The 17,428-nt window shown below is 32.6% G+C and overlaps 1 protein-coding gene across 3 annotated transcripts in view; it reads left to right on the top strand.

Moving 5' to 3' along the window:
• The window catches only part of LOC113392061 (neural/ectodermal development factor IMP-L2-like), an 80,871-nt gene that overhangs the window by 21,516 nt on the left and 41,927 nt on the right, over positions 1 to 17,428 (top strand). The window contains exon 1 of one of the 3 annotated variants that reach the window (XM_064219334.1): positions 7,938 to 7,958. The exons of the other annotated variants lie outside the window; for them this stretch is intronic. The gene's annotated coding sequence lies outside the window, so the exon portion shown is untranslated. Of the gene's footprint in view, positions 1 to 7,937; positions 7,959 to 17,428 lie in introns of those variants that run through there. 3 annotated transcript variants of the gene reach the window in all.

The raw sequence follows: 17,428 nt of genomic DNA, 5'->3' as shown, positions 1-17,428 counted from the left end.
AAATAAATATATTGACAAACGTTTACTTGGTGGTTACTCTGTGCAAGTCTAAACATAATCTTAGTTAAATGTCTCATTGATCTAATGAGGGCGTCGATCGGGACCGGGTAGACGAAAGTCTGCTGTCACCGATAGTTTTTAAATTAGCAGCGTTTAGGTTGCCGTGCGAATTGCTGCTGGAAGCCCAGCACACAATGGGCATTTCGGCGAGCAGGATATTATCTAAATTTAAGATCATATCATTGATTCAAGAGTTAAGTTGATCAATATCGGAAAACGAAGGATGATTGGAATTATCTCATGGAGACCGCAGGATGTTTGTGGATGATCGGAAATATCTCATCTGAACATCTTAGATCATGAGTTAAGAGACTCATAAAAAATATCTTATTAGTAAACTAAAATAAATTATAATCAAAAATTCAAAGCCCAAGTAATAATAATAGTTCATCCCAAAGTTAACAATTTGTTTTAAGCTTTTTAAGTTTCGATGTTGTTCGGATAAAGATATACAAATGTTTCAGTTTCGCTTGTTCTTTGTCGTCGAATGTTAGACAAACTGTCGAAGTGACGGTTGTCGAGTATTCCTCAACAAATAATCTAAACTTTTAATTAAAATAATATTATAAACATTAACTTAGAAATATAATTAAAATTTTCGTACTTTATGTACCCTTCGATAAATATTATTTATTTACGTACAGAAATACATTTATATATACGCATAAAAGGAGACAAGGTCAAATCCTAACCAGTTTACTTACGTCATATACATTACTGACTTTTTTTTTTACTTTTTTTTGTGAGAAATGAATTAACACACGAAAGAAATTCTTTTTCGACGTTTTTTTGTAACCATCCAATGTAAGCCTTCGAAAGGAAAACGATCTTTATGACATTGATATAAAGTTGAAATTAACATGCGATTATACTGGAAGGTATGTTGTTTAATATTTATATGATTTGGATGTAATAAGTGTTTAAATAAAATAGGTTCCGTATGAATTTATTGATGGTATATCATACTTATATTATTAATACTTAGAATTAGAACCAATGTCCACCATCAGGTGGCCCATCTGCCGGACCGCCTAGAGATTTTATAAAAAAAAAAGTACAATTAGAAGGAAATAATAAATAATAATAATTATGATCATTATCGTAATGTTAAAATAGATTTAGTTACGTTTCAATACACTGTCGTTGCTAAATATGTATTTGACTTGTCGATCTTTACGCAAGACTAGGAGGGTACCACAATGCTCTTTAATGTTATTTTCCAATTAAATTGAGCTGGTGTGTAATTATATTCGCTCTGTTATGCCGCATAGACGGTACTAAGAATGATTTAAACTTCTTACAGTATCAGTTTAAATACCAGAAGGTTAGTTAATCCATTTTTTCACTTTCCTAACAAAAATCAAACGTTTCAATTGTAATTTCGTATAAATAATTTAGTAAATAAAGAGCAAATTGGAAACGTAGTACTTAAATCGTCGTAAATTCAGCCCACTTGAAAAAAATATCGTTGGAAGTTCTTTGACGCGGCATACAGTAGAGTGAACTGGAAAAAATTGTCACGTAAGGAAAAAGTGTTATGCCTCCTCCAAGCGATCTCCCCTTTTCTTCCTCTTTCTCCCTGTCTCTTTCTTTAATTGCATAAGAAATATTGATTCCTTAAATATATACAAATATGAATTTAAAATAGTTACTGTACAAATCATGACTACGTGGAATGGTGGCATGAATGCTAGCAGCATTCCCGTCCTGTAGGCAAAAAACGAACCAACCCTCCTGTTTTTTTCTATTGTATTTTAGTAATTATTTTGTCTGATATTTAATAATATACAGCGGAAGCAACTTCTTTCTAACCGAGTGTCCCACGATAGAGAGGCACACTGGCAAATAGACCAACTGATGGTAGATGGTCACCACCCTTTACACAGGTACAGTAAGAAGTATTAAGCAGTCCTTGCTGGAGGATGAGGAGTGATTTAGATCTTGATGGAATTTTAAACGTAGTTTTTCCTTAAGATTTACCTTTAAATGGTTTTATCATTTTAAAGGATCTCTAATACTTTTTAAATTCACAAAGCGACTTTCATCGGCACTCGTCCTTCGTACACACCTGCTGGCTCGTTTTTGCTGATTTTTTTTGTCCGCCATCATACCGATGACTCATTCGTAACTAACGCTTTCTTGTCCATTTAAAACTGATAGTGTGCCATTTTTTATTTAATTTTTTTTATGCCTAAAGATCGCTTAAATACAGCCTAAAAAAATGAGGTATGTCAAAATTCGTTATTGAACCATTCTCAGTATTTGAATGAATATTTTTTCACTTGATTGATCAAACAGGTACTTTGTAAGATATTGTATTAATTACCAATAACGCATGAGATGATCCAGCAGTTAGTATACGTGAATGTTTAACTAATATGATTATGGGTTCAAACTGTGGGTTCAATCCGCCTTAGAACAGCGTTGTTGATAAGCTCTGAACCTTATGTTAAAGGTTTTTACTTTACTTCACCAGTAACGCTGGTATTTGTAATTATCATTTTAGCGTCAAATATGGCAACATTACACGTTTTATTTTTTGTAACATGTAATACAATTGAAGTCTTTTTTTTTATATATATGCTCTTCGATTATACAAATGCGTTTTCTATATTAAATTTATTATAAATAAATACTACATTTATAATATTCTTAAATTCAATGGAGGGCAACAAAATCCGTACTCTAAACCGACCTTGCCAACGTTGATTTCTGAAACAAAATTTCCAAAATGTATTTTGTAAATTTTTACAAGAAATTTAATAACGATTTTTTTTAATTAAATTATAATCAAAATATTCTATATTCAGATAAGCATTTGTAAGAACTTTTGAATCAACATTTACAAGATTATATTAAATGTAAAAATACTTGTTCGGAATGTCGATTCTCCCGTATCCGACAAGAAACTAAGGATTTACGCTCTTATACGGTTTGCACGTGAATTAATTATTAACAATTAAATTTTATACATCCTGCGTGAAAATAAATGAAAGATCGTTTATTGCCTTCATTATCTGTCGCTCTTAATGAAAAAGGCTGTGCGTGTTAATTAAGTTTCAATTTTAAACTGCAATTATGATGTATTACTTATTTTTTGAAGTAGCTATTACAGAAATAGTACCACTACTCTTTGAGGTGAAGGCTTGAAGCCTATTCCATCACGCTGCTTTATATTGATTAGTGGAGAAACGTGAGGCAGATTTTCGTTATCATTTATCAGAATTTTATACAAGAATCTCGGGATGTGTGTTCGTTTACCACCTAATAAGAATTTGAATGGGTCGCCAGTAATATTATATACTATTTTATGTATATTGATATAGTAGTTTATTCATATATATTTATATATTAGTTACCATATGAAATTTCGTATATGGTGTATGTATTACATATATTATTATAGGATTTTATAAACATTTTCTATACCAGAAAATATCTACATAGTTGGTTATCCTTGATACTTTATTAAATATCTAATAAACTGTATTACTATTGGTATTTTATGATTGAATTTCGAGAATAGTGTAATATCCTTCATGTTTTTGTAGTTGAGATGTAGTAGAGAACATATTTGATGCGGAATAATTTGACTAATTCGGTAGTTGAGTTCTAAATTTTATTGTAAATTTGTATTTTAGTTTTATTTACATTGGGTATTGTTTTTAATTCATTTTGTGTTAATTTTAAAGACCGAACTTTAGTCCAAATTGGTCATGTTCGAATACGAATTTCCACCAGCGTCCTTTGTGGTCATTTTATTTCGGTTGTTTTGAAATAAGTTCCTAGTTTTTATACATTTTTGGAGAGCTGATAAAACGGTTATGTTTTTAAAATAATTTGCAGGACAAGTTTCATAACGATTTTTTTTTTGTTTTTAAGGCATTTTTGCGGAAAAAAAATAAAAAAAAATTTAAATAATATTTTTTTCCGCCTCACATTTTTAAATTCGGACCGATAATTATTGTTTTAATATTGACAATTAACCAATGTTTATTCGTTTTTATAAATCAAAAGAAAAAATAGATTTTAATTGATACTTTTTTAAATAAATTTTTGAAGTTGCATTTTTGACTTATTTTGAAAAAATCTAAAAATCGTGATAACTCAAAATGGTTCACTTTTGCATTATGCATATGGGGGTTAAAATTATCGCAAATAATCACCCCTATGCCACCACCACCAATAATATGCTTAACATGACTGTAATTGTGTGTGACTTTAGTCGTTGGTACGAAGCTATCCTGTGATCTGCAGTGCTATTCAGCAAATGCGAGAAATGTCTAAAACCTACTCATCTTGATACGATATTTTGATACGTAAGTCCTTTTAATGATATAATTAATATAATCAATTTTCCATAACACTTTCTGATATATGACCATTTTCTTCTGCGGCCAGTTTCAAATTTGTTCTTGTGGAATGGTTCTGATAGCTAGCGCTCTAAAGCGAGGCATTGCCAGTATACGTATGGAACAATTTATAACATAATTTCGTATTTAATATTTACTCTTCGTTTTGTGATTCCAAGTATAACTTATCTGGTATTTAAGTGAAATTGAGAACTTAGACGGCACGTGTAAATATCTTTAGTAATTGCTTAGTGATGGGCAGACGTTTTAGTAAAATATCGATATTATTTTGCTATATATATGTACTCAAAAAAATATTTTTTTTACTTTACTTGATAAGGCTTTGTGCAAGCCCACCTGGGTAGGTACCCATTCATCAGACGTAACCGCTAAACTGCAATACTTAGTACTATTGTGTTACGGTTAGAAGAGTTCGTGTAATAACAAACACTTAGCAACGATGGGGCACATTGGTGATGAATAGTTAATATTTCGTACAGCGGCAATGGCTATAAGCGGTGGTAACTCCTAAAAGCCCATCAGGTCCATTTACAAGTCGGCCTCCATCATCATCCTCCTGCCCTTATCCCAATTTACTTGGGGTCGGCGCAGCATGTCTTCCTCTTCCATACTTCTCTGTCGGACGTCGTCTCACAAGTAACATTCTTTCAAACCATATCGTCTTTCACACAATGGATGGACAAGTCGGCCTACATATTTTATAAAAAAAAAATACAAACATGTATTAATTATCTTATCAGTGACATATATGATCATTTAAATTGTAATTAACTATATAGCACACGCCTTAAATATTAAATACTTATTTTCGCCTGCGGCCTCACTCGCGTTTTAGGGGTCGGTGGTCAGGTATCATTCACACGATATGTTTATAATTTATAATCTATCTTTATAAATGTGCTATACTGATGTATATTTTTGTAAAGTTTCTTTAAAAGACTGACGACCTCCGTGGTCGAGTAGTGTGTACACCGGTTTTCATGGGTACGCCACTCCGAGGTCCCGAGTTCGATTCCCGGCCGAGTCGATGTAGAAAATGTTCAAAAAGTCGTCGTTACGTATGATTTTCCATAGCACAAGTGCTTTATCTACTTACATTAGGATCAGAGTAATGTGTGTGATGTTGTCCAATATTTATTATATATTTATCGTTACTTATATATTGATCGAAAAACTATTCAGTAGTTTTTTCATGAAAGAATAACAAAAAAACTTTCGCCTTTATAACATAAGTAAGGATATTTAACATATCGATACAATAATAATATGAGCAAGTGAACAACACTAGACTCAATTTCAATGCTCACATAATTACTAGGTTTGCTTTATTTCCAATGCCCATACTAGATCCAATTTCTGAAATTAAGGCAACAATGTTTCATTAAAAATATATAAATTAAACCCTATTACCCATACATTAAAGTTGAAATTTGAACGACAAGAAATACTCATAAATTTACTTGCTAGTAATTTTTAATTTAATGACTGACCCTTGGTTTTTTCTGAATTTTTTATAGAAAAAAATATATGATTAGTACATTTTGATACATCTGTTATTCGCCACTGGTTCTCAAAGTTAAAATAATTATTAATTTATTTTCTTTTGAATATTAACAGTATCTGCCGTTGCACGTTTATGAATCAAATATCCTTATGATTTTAAATTAACATGATTATTTTTATTACTTTTTTTATTACTTTTATTTTTATTTTTATTTGGCGGAGCTATATATTATATTACGGTATATTTCGTCATTATCTACGAATGTCTTGTTCACGAGACTAATGTCGAAATAACGAGCTCCACCAAATAAAAATAAAAACGTGGTAAATACTAAATATCCCGGTTTAAATACTTATAGTAACCTTATGTTTTTATTAATTTTTCTTCATTATTATTATTTTTAAATACTAAGTTCATTTAATAAAATCAATCATTTTCACATCAACATGCCAGGCGACCCATGATGTTCAAATAAATATGTGGAACTAAATTTTTATCAAGAAATCAAGTGCATTTTTTTGTGAAACATGTAAATTTTTATTTCATTTTAAACCTTAAATACAAGACGTCATCAACGAGGACATCTATATATATAAAATAACAAGTCTTGACTGACTGGTTCATCATCGCCGAGCGTAAACTATTAAAGTTAGGGCCTTGAAATTTGGTGAGTAGGATCTTTTAATTGAGTAGACACCCACTTAGAACGGAATTTTAGAAATTCAACCCCTAAGGGGGTGAAATAGACCCCTATTAATGAACGTTTGTATGGAAGTCCGTAATTTTTTAAGTTACGAACATGAAATTTCATTTTTGAGATACTGATTAAAAATGAGTAGATACGTATTTAAGCGTTTCTGGATTTTTTACCACTAAAGGGGTGAAATAAGGTTTGAAAGTTTGTAGGGAATACCGTCAATTTTTTAATTTAGAAACCTGAAACTTTGATTTTGGAATATTGATTAAAAATAAGTAGATACGTATTTAAGCGCTTCTGGATATTCTAACCCTAAGGGGCTGTAATAATGGTTGAAAATGTGTAGATACGTATTTAAGCGCTTCTGCATATTCTACCCCTAAGAGGGTGAAATAACGGTTGAAAATTTGTATGGAAATCCGTTAGTTTTTAAGGTATAAACATAAAACTTTATTTTTGGGATACTGATTAAAAATAAGTAGATACGTATTTTAGCGTTTCTGGATATTCTACCCGTAAGGGTTGAAATAAGGGTTGAAATTTCGTATATGGGTTAGTCTTGAAGCTAAGATTTTTTTTTATGTTAGGAGATTGGCGCGCCAATAATGTTATTGAGAACTATAAGACGTCAAAAATTATACAACCGTACCAGTATAATATTAAGGTTTCTCTATCGTAATGTCATAGGTTACAGTTATCATTGTACTAAAGGAGAAATAGTGTATATTCCACGAATATCTTTGATGCCATCAGAATACCCCTTTAATTTCAAAAGAGTACAGTCCGCGCTTACAGTATGCTTCACCATGCCAATTAATAAAGTACAACGTCAAATTTCTAAAATGGCCGGAGTAGATATAAGAGAAGACTGTTTTTGGTATGGACAGCTCTATAGCCTGTTCGAGAGTGAGCTCTGTAAGCAGTCTGGTGTATCTAGCCCACGAAAGTCGAACCACAAACGAGGTCTTAAATTAACGCAATATTTTAAATTATCCTGTAATATAATCAATTACCACGCGAGCAAAGCCGCGCGCAACAGCTAGTATTATTATATAGATATTATTAATTCTGACGTTTAAAACGGTTATCGTTCGATGAAACAAAAATTAATCAATATTTTGACATGAATATGTATCCAAAAGTTTTAAATACGTAATATCAGTTTAGCAAATCAGTGGTTTGAGAGCCACTGCTACATATGTATAAAAGAATAAATTCGTTCTTTACACGCCTATTGTGTTCGTGTTAGTGTGTATGTCTGAGTGTGTGATTTAATTTTTTAAATAATATGCACGATATTCTTGTACAAGGGGTTGTTTATTAGGTATGTAAAATTATTACATTACACGTACAACCTGTTAAATAAAATCCTATTATACTTTATTAAAATAATCTCATATAAGCATTTTTAAATCACAATTTTACAAAGTGAAATTTGATATAAAGCGAGATTCAAACGTAAATACTATTGAAAAGAACTTAGTAGTTACTCTTCCATCAATCAAACAATATACAAATACTAATTATGTATATATATTTATATGTATATCTTACTAATATTAATATGCAAAAATTTGGATGGAATTTTGTTACTGAGTAACACCGGAACGGCTGTACGATCTGAATAAAATTTGACACAGAGATAAATTATATTCTGGAGTTACATACACGCATAGGTTTCTTTTTATTTCTGACACCTGCACAACCCAATATATCCCCCTACGCCCACACGCGGGTGGAAACTACTGCTTCATAAAACTCAATCAATACTAACCACAAGTTCTTATTTATTAATATTTTTATTACATACATTTCAAATTTCGTACAAAATATTTAAAATAATACGTCCTTTGCATATTATGAAAAGAGGTAATTAAAAAGACATGTCTTGGAGGGAGTGTTTTCTATTTCTATAAGAACGTATGTCTACACACGCCGTCTTTTTATACGACACTGGAATAATTAAAAAAACCTTAACATTTTATTAAACTGTAGAGAAAAATTATTCAAAATGGACCTGAAATTCAATACACAGATTTCAATGCGTGACCTCTTTTTTAAGATCTGTATATTTTATCGTCGGCACCATCACAGCTATTTATTCATAAGTTAAGATAAATATATTTACAAGGAGATAACGCAGTTCATTAAACTCATACATAAAGTCATACGTATATAAATTGAATCGAAGTTTTACATAATAATTATTGATATTCTTTAATATGAGAACCGAGATGGCCGAGTGGTTAAAATGCGTGCATCTTAACCGATTGTGGGTTCAATTAGGTTGTGCCACTGAGTTTTCATATGCTTAATTTGTGCTCATAATTCATCTCGTGATTGGCGATGAAGCGAGAGGAAACATACATGTGCCTAATTCCAATGAAATGATGTCACCACCAACTCGTATTGGAGCAGCGCGATGGTATTAGCACCAAACCCAATTAAAGGGAGAGGAGGACATATCCAGGCTGTTTTTTTCACTTTAATTCACTTTTTTTATTTCAAAATCAAAGTATAAGATGGTATATATCAGAAGTAAATAGTCCAACCAAAAAATTGTAAAACCAATTCATACACTCAATAAGCCACCAATTACACTGGCCCACTCAAACCGGAATACATCAACACGAAGTATTAATATTTGACGATACAATTATAATTTAGAACTGGTAGGTACCAGCCCTAAATTTTTGTGCTATCCGTCTCCAACATACTCTCTGGTCTGGTGGCTAGCTATCAAGCTGCAGATCCAAAGGTCACTTGTTCTGATTATCAATAACATTCTGGAGTCTGGAAATTGGCCGAGATTGGCACATAAATTTAGCCTCTTTAGGAGCCAGTATTATATACGGTCGTGTCAGGGTTGCTGTTCCGTGGGATTATGAAAGTATGGGAACAGATAGTGCGTTGCGCACACATTCATGCTCTATATTTCCTGTTTAATTGACTTGTCTCTCTGCCTTGGCCGAAATCGATCAGGTTTCCTAACGATGTTTTCTTTTGAGCCGAAATGGCCCAGTGGTTAGAACGCGTGCATCTTAACCGATGATTGCGGGTTGATGATTGCCCAGCAAGCACCTCAATTTTCATGTGCTTAATTTGTGTTTATAATTCATCTCGTGATCGGCTGTGATTTCCTCAAAGGGAGAGGATGCCTTAGCCCAGCAGTGGGAAATTTACAGGCTGTTAATGTTGTAAAAAAAAATGTTTTCTTTTACCAACACGAGATGAAACATAAACACGAACACGTAGAAATTCAGTTATATATTTATCGGATGAAAATCAACCAGTTGTGTATCTACCCACATTATTGAGTTGACCAAGCTGAGTTGTCATACGAGGGACAGTCCTTTGATCATGGTTACTCACCACGAAAAGAAACTTTAATAACTAAATCAGTGTTTCTATTCAACTTTCTATAAATGACTCATAAGGTTATTATAATCGTTAAAATTTTATTTAAATGACTGAGAATTTGAAAGCAAATTAACGCAATTATTGAAATTGTATGAGTAATGACTAATTGCTTAATTTGTTGTATGTACATATGTATGTTGCCGGATTTAAGGACAGTTATCTTATAATAATTTAATTATACATAGTGACAGGACTGTGCAAGTCCGTCTGGAAAGGTACCACCCAATCATCGTTTACTCTACCGCCAAACAGCAATAATTAGTATTGTTGAGTTCCGATTTGTTCCTAAGGATGATGGTACATTGGCACATTATTTCATACGGTGCTAATCTCCATGGTCGATGGTGACCACACCAGGTCAAATACCTCGCGAGTATAGCTATTTGAAAAATAATTCTAAAATTTATGAAGTATCAAAGTTTTACATGTTTTATTGTAAGTTGAATGCTCGGTTCACAAATTTTCGACACTTTATAGAGTTCAACCCAACTAACATAACTGTGAAAGCGTATTGTTTGTTACGCGTTAACGCGTTAGTTACTCATCTGATCAACATTTTTTTACATATATGTTGTCAGGAGTATAGAAAAGGGCAAAGTCCCTCCCCATTGTGGACGAAATCACGGACTTATTTATTAAAAGCTAGCATAGTCTTTATAATGATACGATGACATATATATTTGTATGTCAAATCATTGCGCTAACCTTTTTTAATTCCACAATAATAATAATAATAATATTTATTCCACAAAAAAAACAACTTTATAAACAATTATATGGTTGAAATAGGACAAAAAGTCTTAATGTTTTTTTTATTATATCGGTAGGTGGACGAGCAAATGGGCCACCTGATAGTAAGTGGTCACCACCGCCCATAGACAATGGCGTTGTAAGAAATATTAACCATTCCTTATATCACTTCCATATATATTGATGAGTGGGTGGTACCTACCCAGACGGGCTTGCACAAAGCCCTACCACCAAGTATAATAAGATAGTCATCAAACGAAACACAGATCAAGTGCTGGCTATTTAGCTAGGCTAATTAAATAACCTGAACAGGAAGTATAAAAGACAGGTCAGTGAAGTAATTTAATTATATTTTTAAATAATTAATTTACATCCAAAAACGATATAAAACATTTTGTAAGTCATTACGAATGTTTAACGCGATACTCCCATTTTTAATTATATGTCTAGACAATCGTTAAGACGTCCAAGTAAGAAAAAAAACTTTGAGCCTTTTTTTTAAGACAGGAAGGACGCCACTATCTCATCAGATAGTGACGTGTGCTTCTCGGAAGCGAACGCATTCCAACGGACAATCTATGAATGACCGATGTTGACCATATTTTGTGAAACACGCGGACAATTTCTATTTCTTTTATATTTTGTCAAACATTTTAAATTATCTTAACATTCATTGCTTTTCCTAATGTAATTAAAGCAATAAAATGATTCCATTACAAATAATGAGACTCAACACTGCACGGTCAGAGTACTGTGCGTAACACACATTGTGTAAACCATGCACGGTATGAACTAAAAGGTCTTATACAAAACGCCAACACTAATAGCGCGTGTATGGACTCGCGTTAACACGCGCCGTTTAAATACGCCCTTAGAATAAACTGAACGCTCAACTGAGAAATGACAGAATACAGTATGCAACTTTGAAAATAATTATTATAACATTTAAAGTATATACGCATCAAAATAGCGTATCATTTGTTGATTTTTAACATTTCACGTGTAAGATACGAAGTGGACGCGACTTATAGAGAATAAATTGGAGGATCTTATAAATATTTAACTTCTTTTATTAATCTTAATATGAGTATATGCTGTTATGTGTGCTTGCATCCATTTCTTTGTGTTTGTATATAATATTATAATATAATATTTATTTAAGGTTTAATTATGATTGGAAGGAGAAATATTTACATATTGTCACAACTATTCTCTTATTGTAATGCAAAGATAAATGAAAATAATGATTTATACATTATGACTATTTTAATATATTATGAGTTACCTATTTACTAACCTATATATTTACCGTCTGGACTTCGTATGAGTACGAAAAGGAATGTATCCCGTTATACTTTTTAACCAATTAGATCAGTGATTCACAAAGTGGTCCAGATGGACCCCAGGGGTCCACGGGAGACTTACGGGGGGTCTACGTAGGCGTGAATAAAAAATGGGGGTTCATAAGATGTTAATGGGGGTCCACGAAAATTTATCTGCTTTAGATAGGAAAGAGCAAAAATGTAAGCATACTTTTTATAAGGACCTACCTACATTGTTTTAAGTACCTAACTAAGCAGATAATATTTTAATAAGGCAAGCGACTGTTACTTGTCCAAACTTGCGTATTCGATATTACGTACAGTTTCGTGTACAGACTTGCAAAGCGCTATCCGCCCGACAATGCTTAATGCTTGTTCAGACATGAACTTGATCACCACTATAAATACTTGATGCCTTACCTACCAACCCTGTTTCTTTTTTTTTTTCATCAGTTTGAGAGAATCACTAACATATTCATAGATTTTAATTGCTGAAATACAAAAATAGTGCATTTAAATGTTGTTGTCTTCAGTGGTTGCGCATGCTAAAACAATTTCACAACCTCTTCAATCAGGTAAAGACAGGTATCGCAGCTTTTTAGTGGGTAAAACTCTCAAATAACGTCACAAATGTCCGAGTATCTGTTGCAAGATTAGCTCCTCGAGAAACTCTTGTCTATTTTGTGAAACCATACTGACGTATGGCGCAATGTGTGTTTAATATATAATATCCTACACTTTTTAGCCCCGGAAATTTCAGAATTCAGTTCCTGTATTTATTTGCGCATATAATTACAGTTCAGGAAACCCCACGGCTTATATCCCGACAAATATAATTCCGACGAAGTCACACGTATAATATCTCTTATAGGATCAAAGATACATTAAAAAAATCCCGGAAATCGATAACCGTACTTGTCAATTCACAGAGCGCAAGATAAAGTTATCTCTTATCAGTTTTTTTACCGTCTTATCGGATAAAGTACGATGAATGGTACACAGTTTGTTGACTTTAGGCGTAAATTGTAAATTGTAACCTTTGATAGACATTCGATATGGTGATAATAGTTATATTGCTAGTTTTATCTCGAGATATTTTCTTATTCTTATTCGACATGTATTCAATAACAAATCTCTTAATTTCAATTTATGTACAAACTAAAAAAAATTGTGATTTTTCGCTTTACAGCGATTTAAATAATGATCATTCCATAAACAACTTTAAGGAAAAGCGACCTCATCGTGGTAGTACCGCTTCTTTTACAGCTCTATGTGTAAGCAGCCTAATTCATGTCATGATTATAGTGAAATACCACAGATAAATATATTAACAATATACTATTAATGATTACCTCCAATACATAATGTAAAGTTGATATAATCTGTGACCGAAAAATCGAAAAAATTCCCGCGCTTTTTAATCATAGGCACTTAACAAACTTTAGTTTCTTGACATAATTTTGTATATTAATACGAGTATAATGAATAATAACGAAACTAAATAAAAGTTACTTTATTCAACCTATTAGATAACCTCAAATCGACGGCCATTTTGGATTTATCTTAAAATGTCATAGATTTTGTTTTTTTCTATCGAGATATTAAATCACAAGTTAAACGCGTGATGTCTAATGCTTAGGCCAAACATGACAAGATAAAGGTATTCATTATTTGCTATAACATATATCTAATCAAATATTTCACAATCAAACACATATACGAAAGCTTAACTGTTCCAAGTAAGAACTTACGATAATTGTGAAACTATTTTATTGTAAAATGATGAAATATTTACTTAAATTTCTAAGACCGAACGAAGGTCGCTTTGCAAATTCTTTCTAAGACTAACTTTAAAAATTCTATCGTTTTTACAATGTCTTTGAATTTTAGTATGAATGCAATACTCCGTTGAAATATGTTAACCTTTGAATTAAGTTTTATATTTATTGTAAGTATGGCGTATATAATCCATAGTTTATATTGCAGACTCTCTCTTTTTTACTCGAATAGTATTCACTCGCGAAGACGCTCCTTTCCACGCTAAACCATTAGGATCATGTGAGTGACGCTCGTACTTAAATAAAATCCTTGGTGTGCATGATATGACAAATGCAGGCATAAAAACACCAAAAAATATATAAATTAGATTATATTGGTGCGGTGTGAACAGATATATGGCAACATCTCCCTATTGAATCGTAATCCCGATCTTCTGGGCGAAAATATAACAAGTTCCTACCATCACAAATGATTTTTTTTTATATAAACTGACCAAATCTTCTAGCGTAAGCTACGTGTGAAGAATTCACGACAATATTACAATAGTTAAATAGCCATTTAATAATATATTCAAAAAGGCATATTATGTAGCTTTAATTATTTTAAAGAAAGGCCTTGAATTTAAGGCGTATTCACCTAAAAAAATCCGAGAACATCATATTCTAACATAGTTTCTCACAGAAGACACCCTGTCTTCTGTGACAAGTCGTCACACGCCCTCACACGTGGTGTTTTTCGGCTATGCCTCAGTACTCGGTCCCACCAACCGGTGACGCCGTCAAGGCCAGTCAGGCTAACAGTAATACGCAATATAGAAAAATGTAAGTAAATCAACAACGTCCAAACTCAAGCCCCTGATATTTATCTTGGTATCAATTGATAGTATTAAGGTTATTGACTGACACAATTTGATTATCAAAATAGTGTGACTTATTTCGTGTGGACTTTAAATGTACAGATCTCTTAAGCTGCGATCATACAACGTGATAATTTTCAACGTCAATTGTTTCCTCATTCTTCACGGGCAAAAGTGAATTTTATTTATATCGTAACAACGCCTTAATTTCTCTAAATACTAAACCGACAGTGGCTTCCTTCGTCATTTGAAGTTGCTTCGTAGCTCGGTCGCGTGGATATCACGTAATAAATGTGCGTTGGCCTCGCACCTTATAATTCTCGTATACAATAAACGACCGTGCCCTATTACATACAAAATAATTCAAACTTTTCATAGTTTAAGGAATAATATAAAAAAAAAAACAAGAAAAACATATATACTATAATGAGTTATGACTACAAAAACTAGCACACGTAACAATAAAAAAAATCTTTATCAGGACTGTCCTACATAAAAAACGTATTGATAGCGACCCTACTACGAACAGGAAACACGTGGATATCGTACGATCTCCACTCATGACGCAATAGTAAAACCGTTCGACTCCCGGGCCGAGCAAATAATTGAGATAAGGTTTTAGAGCACGGCTATGGTTACTGTCCTATTTGCAATTCGTTTTTATCTCTTGTTTTTTTTTTTTAATTTTCTTTCTATAACATTTGATACTTTGATGTATTATGTACGTATGTATGTTCAATATAGAAATAATCAATGAAATTCACGACCTCTTATAAAGCACGACGCAGTTGTTCCTGTATTTTAATGTATCGTTCGAAAATATTTGTTGTATATTTTGATTGATTACTTGGTGGGGCTTTCTGCAAGCCTATCTGATAAGTACCCACTTCTTGTTAGATATTCTACCGCCAAACAGCAATAATTAACAATACTGTGTTGCAATTTGAAGACGTAACATCTTAGTTCCCAAGGTCGATAGAGTATCGACGATGTCAGGAATGGTTAATATTTCATACAGGACGGTAACCATTTACCATCAGGTAGCATAACCGAAACACTTGTAAGATTTGTAAATATCTAAAACACCCACAGAAAAGACTATAATAAAATATATATTCAATTAGATCATATACACAAACTACTTTGATATTTCTTAAACTGTGAATTGTGAAAATTAAACATAACTGTAAAATGTGTCGAAATATTAATTCTTAATTTAAAAGATAATTTCTTTTTTTTCTTTTACGAATTTAGGAGACGATGCTTTGCGATATAGATCTGTAGTATTAAATATATTAAAAGACATGGAGCAAGCGGTAAAGCTGGCTTCCCACGGCCTGCGGTGCCGCGACGCGCCGGCGCCAACATGCCATGGGTAGCGCAACACCCATACTGGCGCTGGCTTTTTAAGCGACCAATGGAACCACCAACAGTCGGTAACATCAAAGACCCTTGTAATCACGGGCCAGGTAACCAACTGTTTATAGTACGGTACGGGCCAATCGCCTGATACTGGCTATATTCATAATATTTGCTTAAAATATTTTAGGGTATATCCCTTTATTTACAAATTTTCATGTTAGAATTCTCCTTTTGATTTTCAATACACTCTCTGATATTTAATCGATCCAACCAGTTTCAAAATCAAAATATTCTCTATTCAAGTAGGCTCATACAAGCACTTTTGAATCGTCATGTTACAATATTGGATTAAATTTAAAGCAACCACCGGTTCGAAAGTAGATTCTACCGAGAAGAACCGGCAAGAAACTCTGTAGTTTAGGTAGTTGTATCCGTTTAATGGAACGAATGATTTCTGTGACACCGGAAGATTGTCGTTTGACCTCTATAATTATTTACGAGTATCAGTAAAACTATTTGAATAATTTTCATTCTTGGGTCAAAGTTCGTATTTTAAATCCATTCAGTAAACGTACAGTTGATTTAGACTCAGTTAATATACAAACGGAAATCTTATTTGGGAATTCTGGAATGTTATATTTGGAAAACGAATTCTGCCTTTAACTCTATGAGGCTGTAATGAGCCGTGCTGATATTATACAATAAAATTAAAAAGAAAACAAATATTATGTACACATACCACTGCCGGACGCCTTTTGAAAACAAGGATTCGAATTGACACTACATAAAACCTTAACAATAAAAAAAGAAACAAAAGTTTTTATTTTTGAAAAAAATAATATTAATTATAGATATGTGTACTCACTGGCAAACTGCATTACTTAGTATTGTTGAGCTCCGGTTTGAAGGGTGAGTGAGCCAGTCTAACTAAAGGCACAAGGGACATAAAATCCTAGGTCCCAAGGTTGGTGGCGCATTGGCGTTGCGAGGAAAGGTTAATATTTCTTACAGCGTCATTGTCAATGGGCGGTGGTGACCAGTTACGATCAGGTACATTTGCACGTCCACCTACCTATATCATAAAAGATGATTAGCATTTAAATATAATGTGCAGTGTAACACATGCAGAGTTTTTCAACTAACAGTTAAATCGTGTTTATGAAGTAATTTTAAGTATTTTTTTGTTTCACCTTAACTTCCTAATAAATAATAATAAATAAATATCGATATTATCGTATGAGATATTCCCAACCTATATTATCACGACAATAATACATCACTCATGATAATCACACCAGAGCGATC

Source organism: Vanessa tameamea, chromosome 27 (assembly GCF_037043105.1).
Source record: "Vanessa tameamea isolate UH-Manoa-2023 chromosome 27, ilVanTame1 primary haplotype, whole genome shotgun sequence".
Taxonomy (NCBI): Eukaryota; Metazoa; Arthropoda; class Insecta; order Lepidoptera; family Nymphalidae; genus Vanessa; species Vanessa tameamea.
This window is presented reverse-complemented; position numbering and strand designations above follow the sequence as displayed.